This window comes from Jaculus jaculus, chromosome 8, assembly GCF_020740685.1.
Source record: "Jaculus jaculus isolate mJacJac1 chromosome 8, mJacJac1.mat.Y.cur, whole genome shotgun sequence".
NCBI classification, from domain to species: domain Eukaryota; kingdom Metazoa; phylum Chordata; class Mammalia; order Rodentia; family Dipodidae; genus Jaculus; species Jaculus jaculus.
The window spans coordinates 141432857-141459800 of NC_059109.1; the positions used below are offsets into that span (position 1 = coordinate 141432857).

The 26944-nt window shown below is 46.6% G+C and overlaps 1 protein-coding gene across 2 annotated transcripts in view; it reads right to left on the reverse strand.

The window, feature by feature from the left end:
• The window catches only part of Zbtb46 (zinc finger and BTB domain containing 46), a 100222-nt gene extending 74501 nt beyond the window's left edge, over positions 1–25721 (reverse strand). The window contains exons 1-2 of one of the 2 annotated variants that reach the window (XM_045156351.1): positions 25600–25667; positions 17103–17205 (exon numbers count right to left, since the gene is read on the reverse strand). The gene's annotated coding sequence lies outside the window, so the exon portion shown is untranslated. Of the gene's footprint in view, positions 1–17102; positions 17206–25599 lie in introns of both variants that reach the window. The other variant, XM_004669518.2, reaches the window with a different exon arrangement.
• Between the last annotated feature and the right edge of the window lie 1223 nt (positions 25722–26944).

A 26944-nucleotide genomic window follows, 5' to 3' on the forward strand; every position in this document is an offset into this window, starting at 1 on the left:
AGTGACTGGGGACATCCCAAGATGGAAAGGGAAGACAGGGAACCCTGTGGCCAACATGTATCAAAAGTGTTGCCAACCTCAAGATGAGGACCCAGAGGGACATGTCACTATGAGAGGACCCAGTGATGGGCAGCCACTGGTGAGAGCTCTGCACCTAACTCTAACTTGGGTGAAGAAGGACCAAGAACAGAAAGGGACCAGCCCAGGACAGGCTCCTTCCTCTGCATGGCAAATCCACCTGGGGTTAGGGGTATACAACAGAAACTCCCAGCTCTGTTGCTTTGGCATTGGGGAAAATGGTATGGAAAATTTTGCTTTGTGGAATCAGAAAGTTATTACCATTGGTATTAAGGTGACTATTCTATCCTGGGATCTGCCTTCCAGGCCTTCATCTTTATACCACACTTGAGTTGAAAGGTCTCTCAATCGCAATCCCTATGAGCTCGTCTGTTGCTGTGGGTGGAGCAGCCCAGTGTCTGCATAGGAACAAGGATAGGACCTGCACTCCAGGAAGCCAGCCTGGAGTGCCAGTTACTCTCCCATCATGCAGACTGCAAACCTATCCTATAGTGCTTCACCCCACCTGATAAAGCTAGAAGCATCTTGCTTGTGGGACCACATTTCAAGGCCACACAGATTCATTCATATGTTGGGGTAAACAAAACCCCATTGCCTTCTTCAAACTTTGCCTACCGAAGAACATGTCCAAACATTCCATTTTGGCTCTTGCCCCGCTTGCTTGCTTCCTTGCAAAGCTTGCAAGCCTGGGGTTCAATTCCCCAGTACACATGTAAAGCCATACGCAAAGTGACACGTGTGTTTAGAGTTTGCAGTGACAAGAAGCACTGGCACAACCTTCCTCTCAGGTTGTGAGGCTACTAGAGTGCCTGGAGGACCCAGGGAAAAAGCAGCAGAGACAAGGATCTCCTGGTCATACCAGGATTGAGAGCAGTTCTGTGGCTGCTGTGGCTTCAACTGTGTTGCCCCAAAAGGTGTGCTAAAGTCAGAACCCCAGGAACCTGTAAACACAACCTTATTTGAGAGGAAGGTTTTTGTAGATTTAACCAAGCTAAAGACCTCTCACCCCAATGTGACTGATGTCCCAACGAAAAGGGAAAATTAAGGGCTGGAGAGATGGGTTAGCAGTTAAGGCATTTGTCTGCGAAGCCTAAGGACTTAGGTAGGTTCAATTTCCCAGTACCCACATAAGTTAGGTGCACAAGATGGCACATGCGTCTGGAGTTCATTTACAGTGGCTAGAGGCCTTGGCACACCCATTCTCTCTCCCTCTCTCTGTAATAAATAAGCATTTTTTTAGAAGAAGGGAAAGCCAAAGGACCCAGGTTCAATTCCCCATGACCCATATGAGCCAGATGCAAAAAGTGACACATGTGTCTAGAGTTTGTTTGCAGTGGCTGGAAGCCCTGGCACGCCCATCCCCCCCCCCCGCCTCATTTGCTCTCTCTCAAATAAATAAAAATAAAATATTAAAAAAAGGGAAAATCGAGTCACAGATGCAGAGGAGGGAGGTCTTGCAATCACAGAGACAGGGTCTAAAACAATGCAGCTTCAGCCAAGGTCTGCAGTCTCCAAAATTCAATCTTAATTTAAAAAAAAAAAAAATCCCAGCTGGGCATAGTGGCACATGCCTTTAATCCCAGCATCAGGAGGCAGAGGTAGGAGGATTGCCATGAGTTCGAGGCCACCCTGAAACCACGTAGTTAATTCCAGGTCAATCTGGGTCGAGTGAGACCCTGCCTCGAAAAGCCAAAATAAATAAATCCCTGAGCTATGGGGGACATACGTTCACAATTCAAACGACCAAATCAGTTTCACACCTCCATTCCACACACCTAAATGCTGGGCTAGGAAAGCAGATCCAGGGTACCTCAGCTCCTGGCCATTAGGACACAAGCCAGATTTAGTGGGAAGTCAGCAGCCACTTGATACTCACTGGCACTCTAAATCAAGTGGCGAGTCCTCTATTTTCTTCTCTAAGTTCTTATCAACACTTTTCAAACTATGGGGAAGCATAAGAGTATAACTCAGAGCCTCTCTACACTCCTTACTAGACACACATCTGCACTGTCCTCATGGAGCAGGGACAGGATCTCAGGAAGCAAGAGAAACCATCTCTGAGCAGATGCTGCTGATAAAAAAAAAAGAAGTGTTCTGGTGCTCAAGACACAGCCTGGGCCCCTATGCCATTCTCTGGTGTCCACAACAACCTGACCTTGTGATATACCTGGAATGATCAGTGAACAAACCACATATGACAGTGGATGCAAGGACCTCACACAGACAAATCCTCTTTCATCCCTGGTTTCCTGTTGTTACTGAGTCCTCTCTTTCCAAAATCCACAGACACAGGTAGTGGTAGGGGACTGCCCACGCCTCAGAGTGGACCTTGTACTCCAACAGCAGCCAACCAGCTACTCTTCCATGGCCCTAACCTATGATAAACAAGTATAGTACAGTAGGGGCAGGGTCCAGGCAGGGGCAGGATGGAGTCTGGTAGGAATTATGAGTTGAAGTGGGGGGTCCCAAACAGTATGACCTGGACCCACTAGAGTCTACAGAGGCAGCTCAGAAGACCACAGCAAAGGAGGGTGGGGACCACCCTTCTTCCTGACCACTTTGGACCACCACTCCTGCAGCAGAGCTTATAGAAAGCACTGGAAGCAGGGCTGGAGAGATGGCTTAGCAGTTAAGGTGCTTGCCTGCGAAGCCTAAGGACCCAGGTTTGAGGGCTAGAGAGATGGCTTAGCAGTTAAGCGCTTGCCTGTGAAGCCTAAGGACCCCGGTTCGAGGCTCGGTTCCCAGGTCCCACGTTAGCCAGATGTACAAGGGGGCGCACGCGTCTGGAGTTCGTTTGCAGAGGCTGGAAGCCCTGGCGCGCCCATTCTCTCTCTCTCCCTCTATCTGTCTTTCTCTCTGTGTCTGTCGCTCTCAAATTAAAAAAAAAAAAAAAAAAAGAGGAAAAAAAGGACCCAGGTTTGATTCCCCAGAACCCATGCAGCCAGATGCACATGGTGGTGCAAGCATCTGGAGTTCATTTGCAGTGGCTAGAGGACCTGGCTTTTTGGTTTTGTTTTTTGTTTTTCAAGGAGGTAGGGTCTTGCTTTAGTCCAGGCTAACCTGGAATCCGCTATGTAGTCTCAGGGTGGCCTTGAACTCACTGTATGCACCACACCTGGCTTAAAATAATTTAAAAAGAAAGAAAGCACACACACATGCACTGGAAGCAGTTCCAGCTAGGCTCTCCAAGCACTGGGCAGGACAGACTCTATGGACACTGCAAAAACTAAAAACTCAGCCAGGCATGGTTGTGCACACTTTTAATCCCAGCAGTTGTAAGGCAAAGGTAGGAGGACTGCTGTGAGTTCAAGGTCACCCTGAGACTACATAGTGAATTCCAAGTCAGCCTGACCCCCTACCTCGAAAAACCAAAAAAAGAAGGGGGAGGAGGAGGAAGAAAGAAAGGGAAAGAGAGGGCTGGAGAGATGGCTTAGTGGTTAAGCGCTCGCCTGTGAAGCCTAAGGACCCCAGTTCGAGGCTTGATTCCCCAGGACCCACATTAGCCAGATGCACAAGGGAGCATATGTGTCTGGAGTTCGTTTGCAGTGGCTGGAAGCCCTGGAGCACCCATTCTCTCTCTCTCTCTCTCTCTCTCTCTCTCTCTCTCTCTCTCTCTCTCTCTCTTGCTCTCAAATAAATTAAAAAAAAATTTTAAAAATGAAAGAGAAGGGAAAGAGAGGAAGAAAAATCTCACCAGGTGTAGTGGTACATACTAGCACTCAGGAGGCTGGGGCTAGAGGGTTCAGACTTTGAGGCCAGCCTGGGCTGTGCCCCCATCAAAGTGCAGGCACAGCCCCTTCTGAGGGCAAGCATCAAAGCCCTTGGTAGACCACCCACCTGAACCCATCCACAGTAGTTTGCTGTCCTTGTTTCAGGCACTGGCATTGTGAGGCCTGATACATACTTTTATGATGGTGGGTCCCAAGAACCTGAACCTCTTTAGTATAATCAGAGGAACAAAGAAGCTTTCCATAGGACCTAAGCCTCCTGAGCCATGAGCAGAAAAGAGGGCTTGACCTTCATGCCTTCCTCAGAAAACCTACTCAAAACTCTTAAGTCCTGACGGAAGGAAAAGACACTTTAGGGCATCTGTTGGTAATAGACTCATTGTGTGGTCTTAGCTGGGGGTGCTGAACAAATTCCATAGTCTCTTATGCTTTTTTTTTTTTTTTTTTTTTTTGTCCGTTTGTTTGTTTCTTCAAGATAGGGTCTTACTCTAACCCAAGCTGACCTGGAACTTACCAGGTTAGCCTCAAACTCATGGATATTTTCCTACCTCTGTCTGCAAGTGCTGAGATTAGAAGCAGGCCACCATGCCCAGATCCTTATTCTTTATTTGTGTATACATTTGTGTATGTGTGTATTGCGCATGTGTGGAGGTCAGAGGACAACTTTGAAATGTCTATCTTCCACCTTCTTTGAGCAGGGGTTCTTGCCACTGCAAAAAGAACTGCCACACTGCTTGAGAGTTTCAAACTCTCCTGGTTCCACCTCCCATCGTAGGCATGGGTGGATCACAGGTTTATGTGCCTCTTTGCATTCAGTTTTATGTGGGTGCTGACGAATTGAACCCAGGGTTAACAGGTTTTGCAAACAAGCAACTTTAACCACTGAACCATCTCCCCAGATCAGAGAGAAAGAATAGAAAAGACAAAACAACACGGCTCTCTGTGTGTTTTTCTGCCAAGTTCCTTGTTCACGAAGCACAAAACAGAAAGGTGCAGCCACCTAGGGACAGTTAGCACCCAAAGGGAAGGCTTGTCCTTCCTCACTTCTGTGATGGATGGGACTAGGAGGGCCAGGCAGAGCCCTTACCTGTGCTTCCCTGTGCAGACTTCCCATGAACTTATCCAGCATGAACACAGGTGAGGTGAGGTGAGGTCTGCAGCCTCAGCACTACCTAGAACATCAGAGCTGCCATGAGGCAGCATTTTCCCCAAGAAAAGGAAAAAGACCAGTATTTCTTTCCTGGCCCTCACAGAGAAGCTGCTGAGCCCAAGGTGCTGACTTCCCAGAGCAGAAGGAAATTCCCCCACAGGGTCGTGGGCAGCTATGGCAAGATACACCCTCACCACACATCTAGTACAGGACTTCCGGGAGTGAAGGCTACAGGCAACATGACAGCCAAAGCACCTTGGCTGGTGCAGAAAGATTGGGTCATAGGCTGGCCCTGCAGGCTGGGTGCTCCATGTCTGCTGACTTCAGCCTGCTCTAGACTGGCAGAGAACTATGCCTACCAGGATTGGGCTCTTCTTTAACCTACCTTAACTAATTTCTGCCCTGCTCATAAGGCAGTTCACTTACTACCACATGAATGATCAAATGTGAACATTGGATCACACAGTGAGTAAGCCTATTTTCTTCCCAAGTTGCCAGAGTTACAGTGCTTTCTATATGCAACCAACATCTCAGAACCAAACCCTACTCCCTAAGCAGCATGTCTGTGTAAATTTCTACTTTTCTGGAGGGACTGACTCATTTTTTTTCAGATCCAGTGTTTGCTAAGGATAAAGAATATTTACCTTAGAGAGAAAAAAAAAAGTAAAAAGAGGGAAGCATGTATTAAAATATTCAAAAAAGCCCAGCATGGTGGTATACACCATTAATCCCAGCACTCCATAGGCAGAGGTAGGAGGATCACTGTGTTTGAGACCAGCCTGGAACTACAGAATGAATCCAGGTTAGCCTGGGCTAAAATGAAACACTAACTCAAAAAAAATTTTTTTTTCAAAGAAATTATCTTGTACATCTCAAAGTACATTTTTAGTGCTGACCACTAAAGTGGTGATCCTTTCATAACAAAACTCTCACAAACAAGGAAATAAAACTCACCACTTCTCCCACATTAGAAGAGAGAGAAAATAGATATGGTGACTCATTTGACTGGTGGAAGGAGGATCAGATCAAAGTCATCCTCAGCTAAATATCAAGTTCAAATCTAGTTTGAGGGGGTGGAGGGAGAGAGGACGATATATTTAATTATTTTATTTTATTTTATTTTGTTATTTTATTTTATTTTATTTTATTCTATTAGAGGTAGAGTTGCACTCCAGCCCAGACTGACCTGAAATTCACTATGTAGTCTCAGGCTGGCCTCAAACTCACACTGATCCTCTTACCATGGCCTCCCAAGTGCTGGGTTTAAAGGCATGCACCACCAAGCCTGGCAATATTTGCTGTTTTAGGCTTTTTAAAAAATATTTTAAAGAAAATGGGAGAGAGAGAGGAGAGAGAGAGAATGGGCATGCCAGGGCCTCCAGCCACTGCAAACGAACACCAGACACATGTGCCACCTTGAGCATCTGGCTTTTATGGTTTTTTTTGTTTTGTTTTGTTGTTTGTTTTTTTGTTTTTTGGTTTTCTGAAATATGGTCTCACTCTAGCCCAGGCTGACCTGGAATTCGCTATGTAATCTCAGGGTGGCCTCAAATTCACGGCAATCTTCCTATCTCTGCCTCCCTGAGTGCTGGGATCAAAGGTGTGTGCCACCACACCCAGCAATACTTGATTTTTTTCTCACTCTAGCCCAGACTGACCTGGAATTCACTCTGTAGTCCCAGATTAACCTCAAACTCACAACGATCCTCCAACCTCTGCCACCCAGGTGCTGGGATTAAAGGAAGAATCCACCATGTCCATCTTAATTTTACATATACATTTTTAGTTAAAACTAAATAGAAACCAGGGACTGAAGAGACAGCTTAGAGGTTAAGGAGCTTGTGGTAAAGCCAAAGGACCCAGGTTCAATTCCCCAGTACCCACGTAAAGCCAGATGCCCAAGGTGGTACATGTGTCTGGAGTACGTTTGCAATGGCTAGTGGTGCACCCATTCTCTCTTTCTCTATCTGCCTCTTTCTCTCTCTCTCTCTCTCCAATAAATAAATAAATTGGTTTTTGAAAAAGTTATTTTAAATAGAAACCAAAAATGGAGGATTGAGACATTTCTGGGGTTAAAAAAATTCTCACATGGGGTTGGAGGGATGGCTTAGTGGTTAAGGCGCCTGCTTACAAAGCCAAAGGACCCAGGTTTGATCCTCCAGAACCCATGTAAGCCAGATGCACAGGTAGCTCATGCATCTGAAGTTCGTTTGCAGTGGCTAGAGGCCCTGATGTGTCCATTCTCTCCCTCCCCCCTCCCTCTTTGTCAAATAAATAAAAAAAATTTTTAAAAAACTCTCACAAAGGCTGGGCATGGTGGCGCATGCCTTTGATCCCAGCACTCGGGAGGCAGAAGTGGAAGGCTCTCCATGAGTTTGAGGCCACCCTGAGACTACAGAGTGAATTCCAAATCAGCCTGGGCTAGAGTGAGACCCTACCTCAAACAAACAAACAAAATTCTCTCAAGACAATCTTATTGTTTGTTTTGTTTTGTTCCAGGCAAAGTTTCACTATAGCCTAGGATAACATGGAGCTCATTCTGTAGCCCAGACTAGCCTTGAACATGAGGTAATCCTCTTTCTCAACCTCCTGAATACTAGGATGACAGCCTTGTACCACCCTGGCCTTGCCACTGCACTTGATCTACTAGAGCAAGGATTATTTGCCACTGAAGTCCAGGCTAAGAACCCTCCTTGCCACAGGCTCAGGGCATATACAGATTTTTGAGACATACTAATTGAAATGGTGCTTACTTGCCACTTCTAAATAACAGAATCATTAGGATACACTGGCTAAGAAAGGTGACAGCTGGGATTTAGTCAATCTATGTGGACAAAGTGTTAGGGCTGAATGGATCTACAGAAGCTCTAACTCCCAACAGTTTCATTTGAAAAGCAGGTCCCATGCTGATTCCATGGTGTAATGGTTAACATTCTGAAAAGAGTGTCCCTACAGACATGGTCAAATTCAGGTAAGATCCTCATGGGATAGTGCCCTTGAGCACAAATACACACCTGGAAAAGCCACCAGTGATAGGGGCAGAGATAGAGAGACAAGTCTATAAATCAAGGATGGCCACCAATACCTGGTACTGGGAAAGGAGGGAGAACCCTTTTGAGCCTTGGGAGGTAGAAGCTTGGGTGGACACCTTGATCCTGGACTTATGGCCTCCTAGAATGCCAAGAGTATACATCTTTGTAGAACCTCATGGCTGCTCTCACAAAGTCCCACAAGCAGGATGGATAGTCATACAAATAGCAACCTACCTTCTACAAATTGTGATCCTACTTGGTCTGTGTTATTTTTTCACCCAGATCACACACAGTGTCAACCACCAAGTGCTTTTTTAAAAAATAATTTTTATTTATTTGTTTGAGAGAGAGAGTGAATGAGATAATGGGCACTCCAGGGCCTTCAGCCTCTGCAAATGAACTCCAGACACATGTGCCACCTTGTGCATCTGGCTTACATGGGTCCTTGGGAATGAACCTGGGTCCTTTGGCTTTGCAGGTAAACACCTTAACCACTAATCCATCTCTCCAGCCCAATCACCACATTATGAATCAGTGGTTTTGTGGTGGGGCTGGAAGGTGAATCTTTATGAAACTGTTAGAGCTGCTGGACAAGCCACCCTTCACCTAACAGGTAAGGTTGTACTGTCCAAAGTCATTCAGGAAAGTACATGGCAAAGCTATTCAAAACCCAAGATATAGCCAGGCATGATAGACATGCCTTTAATCCCAGCACAGGTGGCTGGCTCTGTGCTCCTCCTACCTTTGCCTCCAGAGTGTTGGGATAAAAGGCGTGTACCACCACACCTGGCTAGAAGCCATCTTGAGACTAGAATGAATTCCAGGTCAGCTTGGGCTAGAGCAAGACCTTATCTTGAAAAAACAAGGAAAAAAAAAAAAAAAAAAAACCCAAGGGCTAGAGAGATGGCTTAGGAGTTAAGGAGTTTGCCTGCAAAACCTAAGGACTACTCTCTAAAACCCATGTAAGCTAGACACACAGTGACACAAGCACACAAGGTCACACATGCATAAAAGGAGGCAAATGCAGTTCGACTGCAGTGGCTAGAGGCCCTGGCACACCAATTCTCTCTCACACCCTCATACTTTCTCACTCTTGCATTTAAAAAAAGGTAGTCTTGGGCCTGGAGAGATGGCTTAGCAGTTACGGCACTTGCCTGCAAAGCCAAAGTCCCCAGGACCCATGTAAGCCAGATGCACAAGGAGGTGCATGCATCTGGAATTCGTTTGCAGTGGCTGAAGGCCCTGGCATGCCCATTCTCTTTCTACCTGCCTATTTCTGTGTCTCTCTCGCTCTCTCAAATAAAGAAAAATAAAATATTTTTTAAAAAATAAAATAAAAGGGGATGGGGAAATGGCTTAGTGGTTAAGGCATTTGCCTGCAAAGCCTAAGGACTCTGGTTCTATTCCCCAGGACCCACATAAGCCAGATGCACAAGAGGGTGCATGCATCTGTAGTTCATTTGCAGTGGCTGAAGGCCCTGGCATGCCTATTCTCTTTCTCTCTGCCTCTTCCTCTCTTTCTGTCTCTCTCATATAAATAAATAAAAAATAATATAAAATAAAATATCCACGACCTCACAGTGCCTGACACTACCTACACAAGACCATCATAATAGGAGGAAAAGATCATGACATCAAAATAAGAGAGACTGATTGAGAGGAGGAGGGGATATGATGAAAAATGGAGTTTCAAAGGGCAAAGTGGGGGGAGGGAGGGCATTACCATGGGATATTGTTTATAATCATGGAAGTTGTTAATAGAAAAAATAAATAAAAAATAAAAAGGGCAGTCTCTTAGGCTTGCCTCAAAAAAAGGGGGGGGTTGGAGAAATGGCTTAGTGGTTAAGGCACTTGCCGCCTACAAAGCCAATGGACCCAGGTTTGATTCCCCAGGACCCACATAAACCAGATACACAAGGAAGCACACACATCTGGAGTTCATCTGCAAAGGCTGGAGGCCCTGGCATGCCCATTCTCATTTTCTCTCTCTCTCTCTCTCTCTCTCTCTCTCTCTCTCTCTCTTTCTTTCTCCCTCCTTGCCTATTTCTCTCTCTCTTAAATAAAGAAAATTTTAAAAATTTTTAATAGTTTATTCATTTTTATTTGAGAGAGAGAGTGAAAGTGGCAGAGAGAGAAAGAGAGAAGGAAAGAAAGAATGGGCATGCCAGGATTTCTAGCCACTGCAAACAAATTCCAGATGCATGTGCCACCTTGTTCATCTGACTTTATGTGTATACTGGGGAATTAAACCTGGATCCTTTGGCTTTGCAAGCAAGTGCCTTAGCCACTAAGCTATCTCTCAAGCCCCACAAAAATAACTGTTGTCACTTGTTTGCAAAGCCTAACAGCCTTGAGTTCAATTCCCTAGTACCCACGTAAAGCTAGATACACAGTGATTCATGCTTCTGGAATTCGTTTGCAGTGGCATTAGACTCTGGTGCACCCATTCTCATGTTCCTTCTCTCCTTACAAATAAATAAAAATATTTTCTTAGCCAGGCATGGTGGCACACGCCTTTAATCCCAGCACTTAGGAGGCAGAGATAGGAGGATTGTTGTGACTTTGAGGCCACCCAGATACTACATAGTGAACTCCAGGTCAGCCTGGGATACAGTAAGACCTTACCTCAAAAAATTAACCTAAGGAAAAATCCCTTTTGGGCTGGCAAGATGATAGAGGCACTTGTTTGCAATGTTTTATGACATAGGTTCCACTCTCCAGTACCCTACTACATGTGTCTGGAATTCATCTGAAACAGCAGGAGGCTCTTGCACACTCATCTTCTCCTCTCTCCCTCTCTCTTTCCTCTCTCAAATAAATAAAACATTTCTTTAAAACCCTTTGTTGGGCTGGAGAGATGATTTATCAGTTAAGGCTCACAAAAGCCAGATACACAAGATGGCCCATGTGCCTGTAGTTCATTTGCAGTGGCTGGAGGCCCTGGCATGCTCATTTTATCTGCCTTTTTCTCTCTCAAATAAATATTTTGCCTGGTGTGGTGGCACACACCTTTAATCCCAGCACTCGGAAGACAGAGGTAGGAAAGCCTTGAGTACAAGGCCACCCTGAGACTACAGAGTGAATTCCAGTTCCAGGACAGCCTGGGCTAGAGTGAGACCCTACCTCAGCAAAACAAAACAAATCTTTTTTCAGCTGCCCTAGTAGGCCAGCCCCAGGACACATCTTTTACAGCCCCATATAGTACATGTTAATGATTTCTGAAAAGTACTTCCAATTACCCTGAGCTTAAAGAGCAAGAATCACTTTGCTTCTTTACACCACTTTAGGCAGTGAGCAACAACTATCTCCTGTGGAAAAACAAAATTTTTCAATTTATGGAATTGCCTAGACATAACCAAAATTTTTGGGCAAAAGTGAAAGCACATACTCATAGGCACACTTTTGATAACCTCACTGCAGAGTTACATTAATCTGAAATGTTTAATTTGCTTCAAATGGGAGCATTGTATTGTTTAAATAGGTATCTGTGAGGGCTGGGTATGGTGGCACATGCCTTTAATCCCAGCATTGAGAGGCTAGGTGGTAGAAGCATTAACATGCATTTGAGGCCAGACTGGGCTACAGAGTGAGTTCCAGTTCAGCCTGGGTAAGAGTGGGAACCAGTTCCAAAAACAACAAAGTATTCATGTGGTTTTCAATATCCTGACGTTTTTAGTTCCTCTTCAATATCACAGCACAAACCTGGCATGGTGGCACACACCTTTAATCCTGGCACTTGTGAGGCAGAGGTAGGAAGATCACTTTAACTTCAAGACCACCCTGAGACTACATAGTGAATTCTAGGTTAGCCTGACTAGAGTGAAATTCTACCTCAAAAAAAACAAAACAAAAGGAGAGATGGCTTAGCAGTTAAGGCGCTTGCCTCCAAAGGACCTCGGTTTGATTTCCCAGTACCCACATAAGCCAGATGCACAAGGTGGCACATGCACCTGGAGTTCGTTTACAGTGGCTAGAAGCCTTGGCACACCCATTCTCTCTCACACTCTGCCTCGTTCCTTCTGTCAAATAAATAAATAAATAATAAAATATTTTAAAAATCACACTACAGCCGGGCAGGGTGGCACACACCTTTAATCCCAGCACTTGGGAGGCAGAGGTAGTAAGATCGCTGAGAGTTTGAGGCCACCCTGAAACTGCATAGTGAATTCCAGGTCAGCCTGAGCTAGTGTGAGACCTTACCTCAGAAAACTGAAGAATAAAAAAAAAATCACACTACAAATGTCAAGGTCAGTGATCACAGGAAACAGCCCTTTCATGATATTACTCTAAATTCTCAGAACACAAAATTATGGGGTGGCCTGCCTAAGCCATATTACCCAGGAAAATCTCCTCACTCACTGAACACAGCAAGAATCAAGAGCTTCAACTTTGTTTCTATAACGTTTCTAGGGAAAAACTACTCCCTAAACTCTACTCTCAGTCAATTCAGCTCTGCTGTGCAATGATTTCTCAGTGTTACCAACACTGAGGAACAGATGAAAAAAGCAATGAACCACTGAAACGGGCGTGTCTGAAATGGGCAGGAAACTAATGTCATGTACTTCCAGCAAAGCTCAGCCATGGTGGTTCTGGTGGACAAGCAGCCAGAAGGGTGCAGCAGACTGGGAAGCACCTCCCAGCTGCAATGTAATGCCCTGAAGTAATCCAGGATACTTCCTGGGGTGCAACCATTCCCTGTGGGACACAGATTCCCAACTGAGAATTTGCTGAAAGCATTGGAAGGAAACATCCCCAGAGCTGACATGTGCACACATGAAAAACAAGGTGGAGGGACATAAAGGTTTCCAGGGCCTTGTGAAAAGAATGCAGAAGCCTTCCCATTATAAGCCTTAGGTTCCCAGATGGACCATAAAACAGAGCTCAGTCCCAGACCATTACTGGCAGCTTCCTCCTGCTCTGATGTCCTTGGGATGCTCTGCAAGAAAACAAAATAACATCCACACATTGTACATACAGCAGTCAAACTGCACACACTTCACCCACACTACATGTACAGCACCCACATTGCTTACATAGCACCGACTACACACACAGCACCCACATTGCATGCCCAGCACCTGCACACAGAACACAAACACTACCCACTGTGCTCATATTGTATGCAGAGCACCCCCTTTACCCACACTGCACTCACAGCACCCACATGGCACACACGTCACCCACATACTGCATGAACACCAACATGGCACACACAGTGTCTACACTGCACACACAGCAACCACACAGCATGTGTATCACTCACATGCTGGATGCACACAGCACAGGATTCAGCCTAGCCTGAAAGCACCAATATATGAGAGAAGACAAAGACACCAACCATCCAGAATGCTGCAACTTTCACTGAACATTCCTTAGAATAATTTCAAGCATTTGGGGGTGGGGGGTTGAGAGATAGCTCAGAGAGATGGCTCAGAGGTTAAGACACTTGCCTACAAAGCCTAAGGACTAGAAGTCAATTCCCCAGTATCCATGAAAACCCAGATGCACAAAGTGGCATACACTTCTGGAATTTGTTTGCCATGGCTAGAGGTCCTAGCACACCCATATTCTCCCTCCCTCCCTCCTCTCTCTCTCTCCTTTCTTTCCTTGCAAATAAATAATTTTAAAATTATTTAAAAATTTTTAAACATTTTACTTATTTGTACATGTGTGTATGTGTGTAAATGTTTGTGTATAGGCATACAAAGCCTCTTGCCACTGCAAACAAACTTTAGGTAAATGTGCCACTTTTTACTTCTGCCTCTATGTGGGTACTTGGGAATTGAACCTGGGCTGACATTCTTTGCAAGCAGGCACCTTTCTTTTTTTAGTTTTGTTTTTCAAGGTAGGGTCTCACTCTACCCCAGGTTGACCTGAAATTCACTATGTAGTCTCAGGCTGGCTTCAAACTCACAGTAATTCTACTACCTCCCACATGCTGGGATTAAAAGTGTGAGGTACCACACCAAGCCAAAAGAGGGGCTTTGAGTGCAGCAGAGGGTCCAGTGACCTAAGACTTCCTCAAGACCTGACACTCAAGGTAGGGTTTTAGGCAAGTGTCTGTCTTGCTGGAAGGTAGAATTACCACACATGTGAAGTCTAAGCATCAGGATCACCTTGAAACTGAACAGGTTCCCTTGAAGCAAGACAGAACATAAGTTGCCAGTTGTAGTGGCACCAGCACTTGGGAGGCAGAGGTAGGAGGATCATCGTGAATTCAAGGCCACCCTGAGACAAATAGTGAATAACAGGTCAGTCTGGACTAAAGAGAGAGAGACCCTAACTAGAAAAAAAAGAAAAAAAGAAAAAAAAGAAAGTCATCTCAGGGTTGTAGATTGTGCCTAACACTGGAGGACGAATAATAAAACTGAATGCCAGTAATACTGGCAAACAGCTCCTTTCTTCAGTTACTTTGTTCTCATCTCTAAATGAAGCTGAGTAACTTCTGCTTCTTTCAGAAATTCCCAAACTGCTTTGAACTTCCTAAAAAGAAGCATGCTGCCACTCACAGGCTTCAGCACTTTAAATGGGATGTTAGAACGCAAAACAGACCTATTTTGAGCACCAAGATGAGACTGTGGACCACTTTCTCTTTAAAGCTTGTTTTTAGCGCATATGTGATAAAACTTCAGTGGAGATAATGTCCTATCTCTCTTCACAGATCTGAAGCTCCTTGGCTTGCCATCCTGGCATCTCAAGGTCTAGAGTACACTCAGAGGTCATGACTCTACTCACACTATGCACACCAATATTTTTCTTTCAGCCCCATTCCCCTATCTTGCTGTAATCAACTCTGCCCCTTATCCTTAGTCCCTCAGGGTTGATATCCCTACCCTGGGGCATGTGAACAACTCTGCTGTCTGGTTCCATCACTGCTCATGCTATTCCTCCAACCAGAATGACTTCATTCACCTCTCCTCCTGCTGCTGGGGATAGAACTCAGAGCCCCACAAACACTCTACTATTCAGCTACACCCCCAGACCTTCACTCTACTTCTAGACCTCTGCTGAGCAGGCATCTGTGTCTGGTAATGGATTATGAAGTTGTTTTTAGAAACCCTATCATATGGGGCTGGGAATGTGGCTCACTTGGCAGAGTGCTTGCCTAGCATACATGAGTCCCTGTGTTCCTCCCCCAGTGCTGCATAAACCAGATATGGTGTTGTATACCTGTAACCCCAGCATTGGGGAGTTACAGGCAGGAGAATCGGAGGTTCAAGATCATCCTTGGCTACACAGCAAGTTACAGGCCAGCTTGGACTACATAAGATCCAGTCTCAAAAGAAGGTGGGGAGAGCCAGGCATGGTGGCACATGCCTTTCATCCCAGCACTCGGGAGGCAGAGGTAGGAGGATCACAGTGAGTTTGAGGCCACCCTGAGACTACATAGTTAATTCCAGGTCAGCCTGGGCTAGAGTGAGACCCTGCCTCAAAACAAACAAACAAAAAAGGTGGGGAGAGATAGTTTGGTGAGTAAACTGCTTACCATACAAGAGATCCCCAGAACCAATGTAAAATGGTGATATGTGCCTATAATTCCAGGTAGAGACAGGAAATCCTTGGGAGTTTATGTATAGCTAGTCTAGCTGAATCAGTAAGCTCTACATTCAGCAAGAGCAGATCTTATCTCAAAAGAAGGTAGACAGTCAGGTGTGGTGGTGCACGCCTTTAATCACAGCACTCTGGAGGCAGAGGCACTCTGGAGGCAGAGGTAGGAGGATCGCCTTGAGTTCAAGGCCACCCTGAGACTACATAGTGAATTCCAGGTCAGCCTGAACTAGAGTGAGACCCTACCTTAAAAAGCCAAAAAAATAAAAAAAGGAGGAGGAGGAGGAAGAAGATGGATAGCAACTGAGGAAGACCCCTAATGCCAACCTCTGCCCTTTATACTACATACACGTACCCATGTACACATGTATGTCTCCACACACATATACATACACAGGCACACTACACACAACTACACATGTAGAAAAAAAAGCAGTCCACTGTCTGGCTATAACAGCATAACCAGAAGCCTATTCAGGTCTTCATGCTTCTTCAGAACTGCTCTTTTGCCTAATAAAGATCCATTACTTTTCTTTCTGAGCTCAGGCAGACATGTTCAACTGAACATAAAGAATAAGCAGAAAGGCCCAACATAATGGCGCACACCTTTAAGGCCAGCACTCAGAGGCAGCAAGTAAGAGGACTGCCATGAGTTTCAGGCCACCCTGCAACTACATAGTGAATTCCAGGTCAGCCTGGGCTAGAGACCCTACCTCAGAAAAAAAAAAAAAGGAGTAGGTAGAAAAGGGAGCTAGAGAGATAATTTAGCAGCTGAGGTGCTTGCCTGCTAAGCCTAAGGACCCAGGTTCGATTTCCCAGAACCTAAGTAAATCAGATACACATGGTAGCACATGCATCTGGAGTTTGTTTGCATTGGCTAGAGATCCTCACACACTCATTCTTTCTTGTCCTCTCTCTTTCTCTCTCTCTAATAAATAAATAATGAAATATTAAAAAAAAACATATTTGGGGCTGGAGAAATGGCTTAGTGGTTAAGGCACTTGCCTGCAAAAAGCACCACCATGCCCAGATCTTTATATATATATATATATATATATATATATATATATATATATATATATATACACATTTATTTATTTATTTATTTATTTATTTATTTATTTGTGAGGAGAGAGGGGTGGGGAGATTGTTTATGGGTACAACAGGGCCTCTCTCAGTTTCTCTTAAATATATAAATAAATAAATACATACGTACAAACATACATTTTTAGAATAGGTGGGATTAGCCTAGGGAAGTAGCTTAGGGGATAAAATATTTGCAAGAATGATGACCTGAATTCAGATCCCCAGTACCCAGATCAAAGCCAGGTGTGGTAGCACTTGCCTTGTAATCCAGGTGCTGGGGCAGTACACAGGAGGAACCCTAATGCTTCCTGGCTAGCTCGTCTAACTGAATCAATGAGCTCTAGGTTCACCCTGTCTTAAAGAGTAAGGTAGAGTGGATGGGGAGATGACTCAGTAGGTAAAAATGCTTGCTGGGAAAGTATAATTAGTTAAGCTTGACCCCCAGGACCCACATAAGAAGCTGGCCATGGCTACACATACCTATAACTGCAGTCCTGATAGGAGTGGGCACAGGAAGATCGCTGGGGCTCACTGGTCATCCATTCTGATTGAAATCAAGCAGCTCCAGTTTCAGTGTGTCCATCTCACGGAAATAAGGCAAAAAAAAAAAAAATCAATAGAAAACACACAATGTTCTCTTGTGGCCTCCACACGTGTGCACATGGTGTGCATGCATCTGCACATACACATGCATGTATCTCCCCACATACACATTAACAAAAAAATGGTGGAGAGTGATTGAAGAAGATATCAACATCCTGGCCTCCACATATGAACATGCATACAAACCACACCTAGATACCATACAAAAAAAGAGTGGGCTGGGCGTGGTGGCACACGCCTTTAATCCCAGCACTCCGGGAGGCAGAGGTAGGAGGATTGCCAAGAGTTCAAGGCCACCCTGAGACTAAAGAGTGAATTCCAGGTCAGCCTGAGCTAGAGTGAGACCCTACCTCGAAAAACAAAAACAAACAAACAAACAAAAAAAGAGTGGACAGGATCAAAGATCACAAGTAAAGGACTGGACAGATGGCTCAGTGGTTAAGGCACTTGCCTGCAAAGCTTAATGTCCTGGATTTGATTTCCCAGTAGTACACACTTAAAGCCAGATGCACAAAGTGACACATGCATCTAGAGTTCATTTATAGTGGCTGGAGGCCCTGCTGCACCCATTCTCTGTCTCTCTTCTCTCTGTCTCTCTCAGTGCTTGCAAATAAATAAAATTAAAAAAATAAAGACAGGTATGGTGGCACACACCTTTAATCCCAGTACCTGGGAGGCAGAGGTAGGAGGATCACCATGAGTTCAAGGCCACCCTGATACTACATAGTGAATTCCAGGTCAGCCTGGGATAGAATGAGACCCTACTTCAAAAAAAAAAATCAGGCTGGAGAAATGGCCATGGAAGAGAGATGCACATGGTAGTGTATGCGTCTGGAGTTCATTTGCAGTGGCTGGAGTCTCTTGCACACTCATTCTGTCTCTCAAATAAATTCCAGGTCAGCCTGGGATAGAAGAACACCCTCCTTGAAAATCAAAACAAGGGGCTGGAGAGATGGCTCATTGGTTAAAGGTGCTTACTTCAAAGCCTGATGGTTCTGGTTCAATTCCCCAGTACCTCCATAAGGCCAGATGCATAAAATGGCATATGTGTCTGGAGTCAGTTTGCAGGGGTAGGAGGCCCTGGCATGACTAAACTCTCTATCTTCCTCTTTCTCTTTGTCTCTCTCAAATAAATAAATAAACTTAAAAAAAAAAAAAAAGCCGCCAGGCATGGTGGTGCAAGCCTTTTTTAATCCAGTACTCAGGAGGCAGAGGTAGGAGGATCAAGGCCACCCTGAGACTACATAGTGAATTCCAGGTTGGCCTGGGCTAGAGTGAAGCCCTACCTTGAAAAACAAAAAAAGGAAAAAAGGAAAAAAACAAGCCGGGCATTATGGCACAGGCCTTTAATCCCAGCACTGGGGAAGGAGAGGTAGGAGATCGCCGTAATTTTGAGGCTACCCTGAGACTACATAGTGGGGGGGGGGGAAGGAAAGTAATCAAGAAAGAGGAAGAGAGGGAGCAGAAGAAGGTGGGCAAAAACGTCTAACTCAACTCAGAAATCACATCTGTCAAAACAGAAAACTGGGGCTGGAGAGATGGTTTAGCGGTTAAGTGCTTGCCTGTGAAGCCTAAGGACCCCAGTTCGAGGCTCGGTTCCCCAGGTCCCACGTTAGCCAGATGCACAAGGGGGCGCACGCGTCTGGAGTTCGTTTGCAGAGGCTGGAAGCCCTGGCGCGCCCATTCTCTCTCTCTCCCTCTCTCTGTCTTTCTCTCTGTGTCTGTCGCTCATAAAAAAAAATAATAATAAATAAATAAATAACAGAAAACTGTGCTACTGAGAAAAACAAGGTTTCCCAAATTGCTACTCTGAAATAACTAGGTTAGTAAATTTTTTTTTTTCAAGGTAGGGTTTCACTCTATCTCACTCTAGTCCAGGCTGCCCAGGAATTCACTATGTCGTCTCAGGGTGGCCTTGAACTCTTTGCAATCCTCCTACCTCTCTGCCTCCTGAGTGCTGGAATTAAAGGATGTGCACCTCCACACCCAGCCTTTGTTGTTTTTTTGTTTTGTTTTGTATTAGTTACGTACACAGTGTGTACACAGCCATGTTAGTACCATCGTTAGCCTCGTTAGCCTCCTCCCTGTCCTCCCTCGTTGTTGTTTTGAGGTAGGGTCTCGCTCTGGCCCAGGATGACCTGGAATTCACTTTGTAGTCACAGGCTAACCTCGAACTAACAGCAATCCTCCTACTTTCTGTCTCCTGAGTGCTGGCATTAAAGGCGTGCACAAGCATGCCTGGCAAGGTTAATACCTTTTTTTACTCCAAATAATACTGTTCAAAAATAGTAAATTTTTTTAGTTGTTGTATTTATTTGATATAAAGAGAGACAGGGGGCTGGAGAGATGGTTTAGCGGTTAAGTGCTTGTCTGTGAAGCCTAAGGACCCCGATTCGAGGCTCGACTCCCCAGGACCCACGTTAGCCAGATGCACAAGGGGGCGCAGGTGTCTGGAGTACGTTTGCAGTGGCTGGAGACCCTGGCTTGCCTATTCTCTCTCTCTCTCTCTCCCTCTCTCCCTCCTTCCCTCCCTCCCCCCCCGCCTCTTTCTCTGTCTGTCGCTCTCAAATAAATAAATAAAATAAACAACAAAAAAAAATTTTAAAAGAAGAGAGAGAAAGAGAGAATAAGAGAGAGAATAGATGTGCCAGGACCTCTAGCTGCTACAAACGAACCCCAGATGCATGTGCCACTTTGTGCATATGGCTTATGAGGGTCCTGGGGAATCAAACCTGGGTCCTTTGGCTTTGCAGGCAAGCACCTTAATCTCTAAATTATATCTCCAGCCCAAATTATTATTATTATTATTAGTAGTAGTAGTAGTAGTTTTTCAAGGTAGGGTCTTGCTCTAGCCCAGGCTGACCTGGAATTCACAATGTAGTCTCAGGCTGGCCTTGAACTCATGGCAATCCTCGTAGATCTGCCTTCCGAGTGCTGGGATTAAAGGCATGCACCTCCACACCCAGCTCAAATTATTTTTTAAAAATAAAACAAATGGTTCTTTCTCCTTTCTACCTACAGTTAATGCCATCACAGCTGGACATGGAGGCAGAAGTAACAAGAATTCAAGCACTATTCTTGGCTACATAATGAGAAAAAGGCCATTCTAGACTATATGAGATTCTGTTTAAAAAAAATAATGATAGCTGAGGCCAGGCATGGCGGCACACACCTTTTATCCCAGCACTCAAGAGGCAGAGCTAGGAAGATTGCTGTAAATTGAAGGCCAGCCTGAGATTACATAGTGAATTCCAGGTCAGCCTGGGCTAGAGCAAGACCCTACCTCCAACCCTCCCCCCTCCAAAAATAAAAATAAATAAAGATAGCCTGGTATGGTGGTATATGCCTTTAATCCCAGCACTGAGGTAGTAGGATTATTGTCATGAGTTCGAGGCCAGCCTGAGACAACAGAATGAATTCCAGGTTAGCCTGGGCTAGAGTGAGACTACGTCAAAAAATAAGTAAGTAAGTAAGTAAGTAAAACCAAAACAGCTGAGCATGGTGGCACATGCCTTTAGTCCCAGAGCTCTGAAGGTGTAGGTAGGAGGATCACTGTGATTTAGAGGCCAGCCTGAGACAGCATAGTGAACCAGATCAGCCTGGGCTAGGCTAGAGCAAGACCCTATCACAAAGGGAAAAAAAAAAAAAAGTTGGATGTGGTGACACATGGCTGTAATCTCAGCACTGAGGTAGAAAGATTGCTATCAATTTGAGGCCACCTTACGCTCAAGAATGAAATCCAAAATAGAACATGTATCCAGAGTTTATCTGTGGTAGCTAAAGGCCCTAGTGTGCCTATTCTCTCTCTGCCTCTTTCTCTCTCATACACATAAATAAACTAAATTAAATTAAAATTTTAAAAGAGGCTGGGTGTGGTGGTGTATGCCTTTAATTAATTCCAGCACTAAGGAAACTGAGGTAGGAGGATCACTGTGAGTTCAAGGGCAGCCTGAGATGACATAATGAATTCCAGATCAGCCTGGGCTACAGGGAGACCCTACCTCAGAAAAACAAAAATAAAAATCTATATCTATCTATCTATCTATATATATATATACACATACACATCCTATACCGAGCCAGGCGTGGTGGCACATGCCTTTAATCCCAGCACTCGGGAGGCAGAGGTAGGAGAATCACCATGAGTTTGAGGCCACGACTACATAGTGAATTCCTGGTCAGCCTGGCCTAGAGTTAGACCCTACCTCAAAAACACAAAAACAAACATATATATATATATATGTTTATATATGTGTGTGTATATATATATATATATATATTTATTTATATATACACACACACATATACATACACATACACACACACACGTATGTATGTATGTATGTGTGTGTATATATATATATATATATATATATATATATATATATATATATGTATGTATGTATGTGTATATCCTGTAACAAGGTGAAGGTGAGGCCAGGGATGGCAAAAACAAAGGAGCTTACTACCATTGACTCACAGCCCAGCATAAGTTCGGGGTCAGAATTGAATTGGCCAAGCCAAAGCCAGAGTGGCAACCTAAAGACAAGAAACCAATAGCCGGGCGTGGTGGCGCATGCCTTTAATCCCAGCACTTGGGAGGCAGAGGTAGGAGGATTGCCGTGAGTTCAAGGCCACCCTGAGACTCCATAGTGAATTCCAGGTCAGCCTGGGCTAGAGTGAGACCCTACCTCGAAAAACCAAAAAAAAAAAAAAGCAATAAGACAAGAAACCAAAGCTGGGTCTAGTCAGCTGTGTTTCAAAGACTTTAGTCTTATGGCCTTAATAGTTTTCCTTATCTGTTTATTTTTATGCCATTTGGCAGATGCCAAAAATCCCCCTCCCCCAAGGGACAGATTCACAGTAGAATTTTTCTTTTCTTTTCTTTTTTTTTTTTTTTTTTTTGAGGTAGGGTCTCACTCTAGCCCAGACTAACCTGGAATTCACTATGTAATCTCAGGCTGACCTTGAACTCAAGGCAATCCTTCTACGTCTGCCTCCCAAATACTGGGATTAAAGGCCTGTGCCACCAAGTGTGGCTTCACAAAGGAATTCTTAACAATCCACCATCACCCCAGAGAATTCAAAGCATAGTATGTTTTCACAGAGCTGTCTGAGTCAGGTGCTGGAACCCTAATGGTTTTTAGAACTGTCCTCTCACTAATAGCCAAGAGCAGAGAAAGTGACTGCACTGTAGGAATTAGCTCAAACTCAGAGGCCTGTAGCACTTTCTAACCTCTGTACACTAAGTGGGTCTCTTCAGTTCTTGGAGGCTGGTCTAAGACCTCATGGAGAACAGCATGACCGCTGATCAGCGCCCCAGAAACCACACCATAGGGACACAGTGGCCCAATTTCTCTTAATTTGGAAAACTCCACTTGAGAAAGTTAGGAGATTTTCACTGTTAAAATATAACCCAGCCAGGCTGGAGATGTCCTAGCGGTTAAGGCATTTGCCTGCAAAGCCAAAGGACCCCAGTTCAATTCTCCAGGACCCACATAAGCCAGATACACAAGGTGGCCCATGCATCTGGAGTTCATTTGCAGTGGCTGGAGGCCCTGGCGCATCCATTCTCTCCTTCTCTCTCTCTCTTTCTCTACCTTTTGTTTCCTCTCTCTCTCAAATAGCTAAATAAAATACATTAATATATATATATATATATATATATATGGGCTGGAGGGATGGCTTAGCCATTAAGGCGTTTGCCTGCAAAGCCAAAGGACCGAGGTTCAATTCCCCAGAACCCAGGTTAGCCAGATGCACAAGGGGGCGCACATGTCTGGAGTTCGTTTGCTGTGGCTGGAGGCCCTGGCACTCCCATTCTCTCTCTCCCCCCCTCTTTCTCTGTCAAATAAGTAAATAATATTTTAAATATTTAAATAATATTTAAACACACACACATAAATATATAATCAACCAATGAAGAGCATGGTGGCACACACCTTTGATTCCAGCACCTTGGGAGGCCAAGATAAGAGGATCACCGTGAGTTCAAGTCACCCTGAGACTACATAGTAGATTCCAGGTTCCAGGTCAGCCTGTACTAGAGCAAGACCCTACCTTGAGAAAAAATACAAATAAACAAACAAAACAGACAAACAAATATATGTATCATCCAAATATGGTGATACACGTCTTTAATCCCAGCACACTTGGGAGGTAGAGGTAGGAGGATCACCATGCATTCAAGGCCACCCTGAGACTATACAGTGAATTCCAGGTCTGCCTGGGTTAGAATACCAAACACAAAGATAAAATAAAATAAAATAAAAGTTTACATATAAATTTAACCGTGTTTGTAAATAAAACATTTTCAAGCAATCATAGACCATCCACACTTCAGCACACTTTCTCTTAATTTTTTTTTCTGTTTTTTCAAGGTAGGGTCTCTCTCTTAATCTTTGGAAAAGTTTCTCTGTTTCATGGTGTTTATATCATGGTTTCTATGGTACTGTGTGACCAAGGGGCATATGGAGTCAGAGGAACACTGCGTTGGCCTGAGCATGGTGTGACTGAAGCAGAGTACAGAATGTCCAAGGCACTAGTGCTCCTAGGTAACAGTGGACCAGTCAGAAAAGAAGGCAGGTCTTAGGGTCTGAGCACAGAGCAATTTACATTGACATAAAAGCAGTGGAACCTGAACAGAAATCATCCAAGCAAAGAAAATTCTTAGAAAAGCTCAGTTGAAAGTTGTCCCCAAGCAGGCCCCAGACAAGATTGAATTCTGGATTTCTAGACACCCTGACTTGACTACTCTAAAGAGAAAATTCACAATAACCCCCAATTTGGTTTCCCTTCAGTAAAAGATCCAAAAATACAAGTTTAGAAGATACTGCTAAATTCCTCCTAATATCTGCAATAACTTCTGCCTAAGTATTTCCATCATTTGCTTAATCTTTTCTGCAATAATATTGGCTGAAGTGCCCTGAAATTTTCAGTTCAAAATATCCAATGCTTCCACAAAATATGCCAAGTGGAGGAATTCTATGATGATACTACGGATTGCTTCATTATGCTGACATGAAAATTCAATAAATTTTCTTCTGGTGAACAAACTATATTCTCTTGCTGAGTGGAAACATTGCCTTGCATAGGCGGGGAGGAGGGCGGGGGAAGGCAGCAATGAGCAAAATCCAGAAGCCTATCCAAATGGGAAGTTTGCCCCAAAGATGAATCCAAAGGAAGGTTCTACAACTGAGACAACTCCAGGAGTGTTGCTCACACAGGTGTCGGCACCCAGTCCGTTCACTAAACATGTTTCCTAATTAGCAGTTGTTTAAACAATGCTGATAACCTTGTCACGGTAACCTTCCTACCTTCCCAAAAGTCGCAGCTGAGATTGTAAAGCGGGAGGAAATTCGCAGAGAATTTCAGTCAAACTTTCTTTTGTTTATATTTCTTTGGGTTAGAAATTACCTGTTCTTTGGACTCATTTAGTTTGTTCCCAGGCTCCCAGTCCAGTCCTATTGTGTGTAACTCGTTCTACCTATTATAGTGAGATTCTTAGTCGCATCGGGTGAACCCCAACTACTCCGCTTTCTGGCGCAGAAAATTCCCCCTTTGCCCTCAGGATTGAGTCGTCAGACACTGACTTGTTCTGCCCTGTGAAACTGACATGTCTATTTACAAGGAAACAAAGACGCGGCTAGCAGCGGACCCGGTTCCCGTGTGCGCCCGAGCGCCCGCCGAGTACTCTGAGCTCCCCTCGACGCAGCGCAAGGACGGCCCTACACTCCGGTTCGGTCCGTGATTAAAATGGAGACCTGACTGGCGCCCGGCTTCTTGGGAGACAATGACCCCCCAAGGCCCCCAAGAGAGGGGTGACGGGTCCGCGCCCACCTCCCGCAGTTCCGACTCTTGGCAAACTCGGCGCGGGCGGGTCCGGGTGCGGCTCAGCTGCGCGGGCGGGGGACGCGCGGGGAGGCACGGGTGGGGGGCGCCGAGACGCCCCTGGGCTGCCTCTCGGGGCCGGGCGTTGACGCAGCAGAAATTACCAGCTGGAAAATTCCCCTTTCGGAGGTGACGGGGGAGGGACCCTGGCCACAGCCGCAGGAGGTAGCCGGGACCAAGGGGCCCGGCAGCCCCGCGCGGCTACAGCAGCCGCCTCCGCGCTCAACCCTACAGGGACCTGCCGCGCCGCCCCGCCCACGCCACTCAGGCCGGAGACCCACGGGCCTGGGTCTCTCTCTCCGAGCCGCCCCCGGCAACGATAGCCCCTGGGAGGGCGTCCCCACGGAGCGGGACAGGACGAAGTGGGTGGTGGAGCGGGGGCGCGCCCCGGCTCGAAGCGATCTGGACAGTAGCTGCCCAGCCCGACCGTGCCCCGTCGCGATGCGCCGCCCGGCCGCGCGGACAATGAGCCGGCGCCGCTTACCTGTGACCCCATGGGGCGCGGACGGGCGCCGTGGCCGCGGACCGACGCCGGTGATCTCCCGGCCGCGGGCTTGCGCTGCGTACGTGTGGGTCCGAGCTGCGCGATCGCCCGGGTAGGTTGGTCCGTCCGCCCGTCTGTCGGTCCGTCAGGCCGGCGCGCGCACCCGCGCCGCTCTAGCCCCGCGGCCCCCACCGCTTGCGCGCACCCCGCCCGCAGACCCTGACCCCGCCCCCGGCGCGCGCCCTGTAGCGGCTGATTGGTCCGCTCGCCGCCCCGGCCTCGGCCACCGCCCCGGCCCCGCCCCCGCTGCCAACCGCCGGCCCCGCCCCCCGCTCGGCCCGCTCCGCGCTGCTGACTGACGGGGGCCGAGCGGCTACCGGTGCTCCCGCGTCTCCCCCACCCGCGAGGCCGGACAGCGGAAGTGCGGGCTGGAGCTCGCTGGGCATTGTGGGAAGCCCCCTCCCCTGGGCTGACGGGGGTGGCGCAGAGTAGGGTCACTGGGCCCGACACCCCCGTCCCTAAGGTGTTGCGCAGCCGGAGACCACCTGATGGGAGAGAGGCCGTGCACTGCCGCCCTGTCGGGACGGCGCATCCCGTGGTTCCTGTTCCTGGTGACGCGAGGGTCCCTGGGTCATGGCAGTCCCCGAAACCCCTCGAACCGTCGCGGTGCGCGCGACTTGCAAACTTCTCAACTCCCCCAGTGCCTAGCTGGCTCAGCGGCCCTCGTGTGGAACGGCGAAAACGCGCTTCAAGGCCGGCCAGGGGCGCATTGCCCAAAAGGAGCTGGTCCCTGCGCGTCTCCGCCATCAAGAGACCCAGGCGGTCCCCCGGACAGGAGTTCCTTAGGGTGCGAGCCATGTGGCTGTGCCCACCACCAGGGCTCGGGTTTGATTAGCCAAGGAGCACGGCAGCCGCACGTCGATCTCTCTGGTTGTGCTACTGCCGGTAGGGGTGTGGGCAGCGAACGGACCTAGCTTGTACCGCAGCCCCCAGCCGGCGATGTCACTGCCATTCGTGCTGCCCGGGATGGGTTTCATCACCCGCCCCCAGGGGCACAGTGACTCCTGCAGTTCCTTTTCGTACTCGATCCTCGAGCGACTTGAACGGGGAATGTGGCCTCGCATTCCTGGACTGGTCTGCGCAGGGCTTTCGGCCACCTCGCTTCCTCCTCCCCGGCGCGGCGGCGGGAAGGGAGGTGAGCCTGTAGCCGACCAGCAGCGCAGAGAAGTTAGGCACTGTTGGGCCAACCAATCGCGAAGCGCCAGGGTCCGTCGGCGCGCCCTGACTCTCCGAGGGGCCAGCACCGCGGAATTCCTCTGGAGGTGGGAGGTGCCCTCCCAGATGG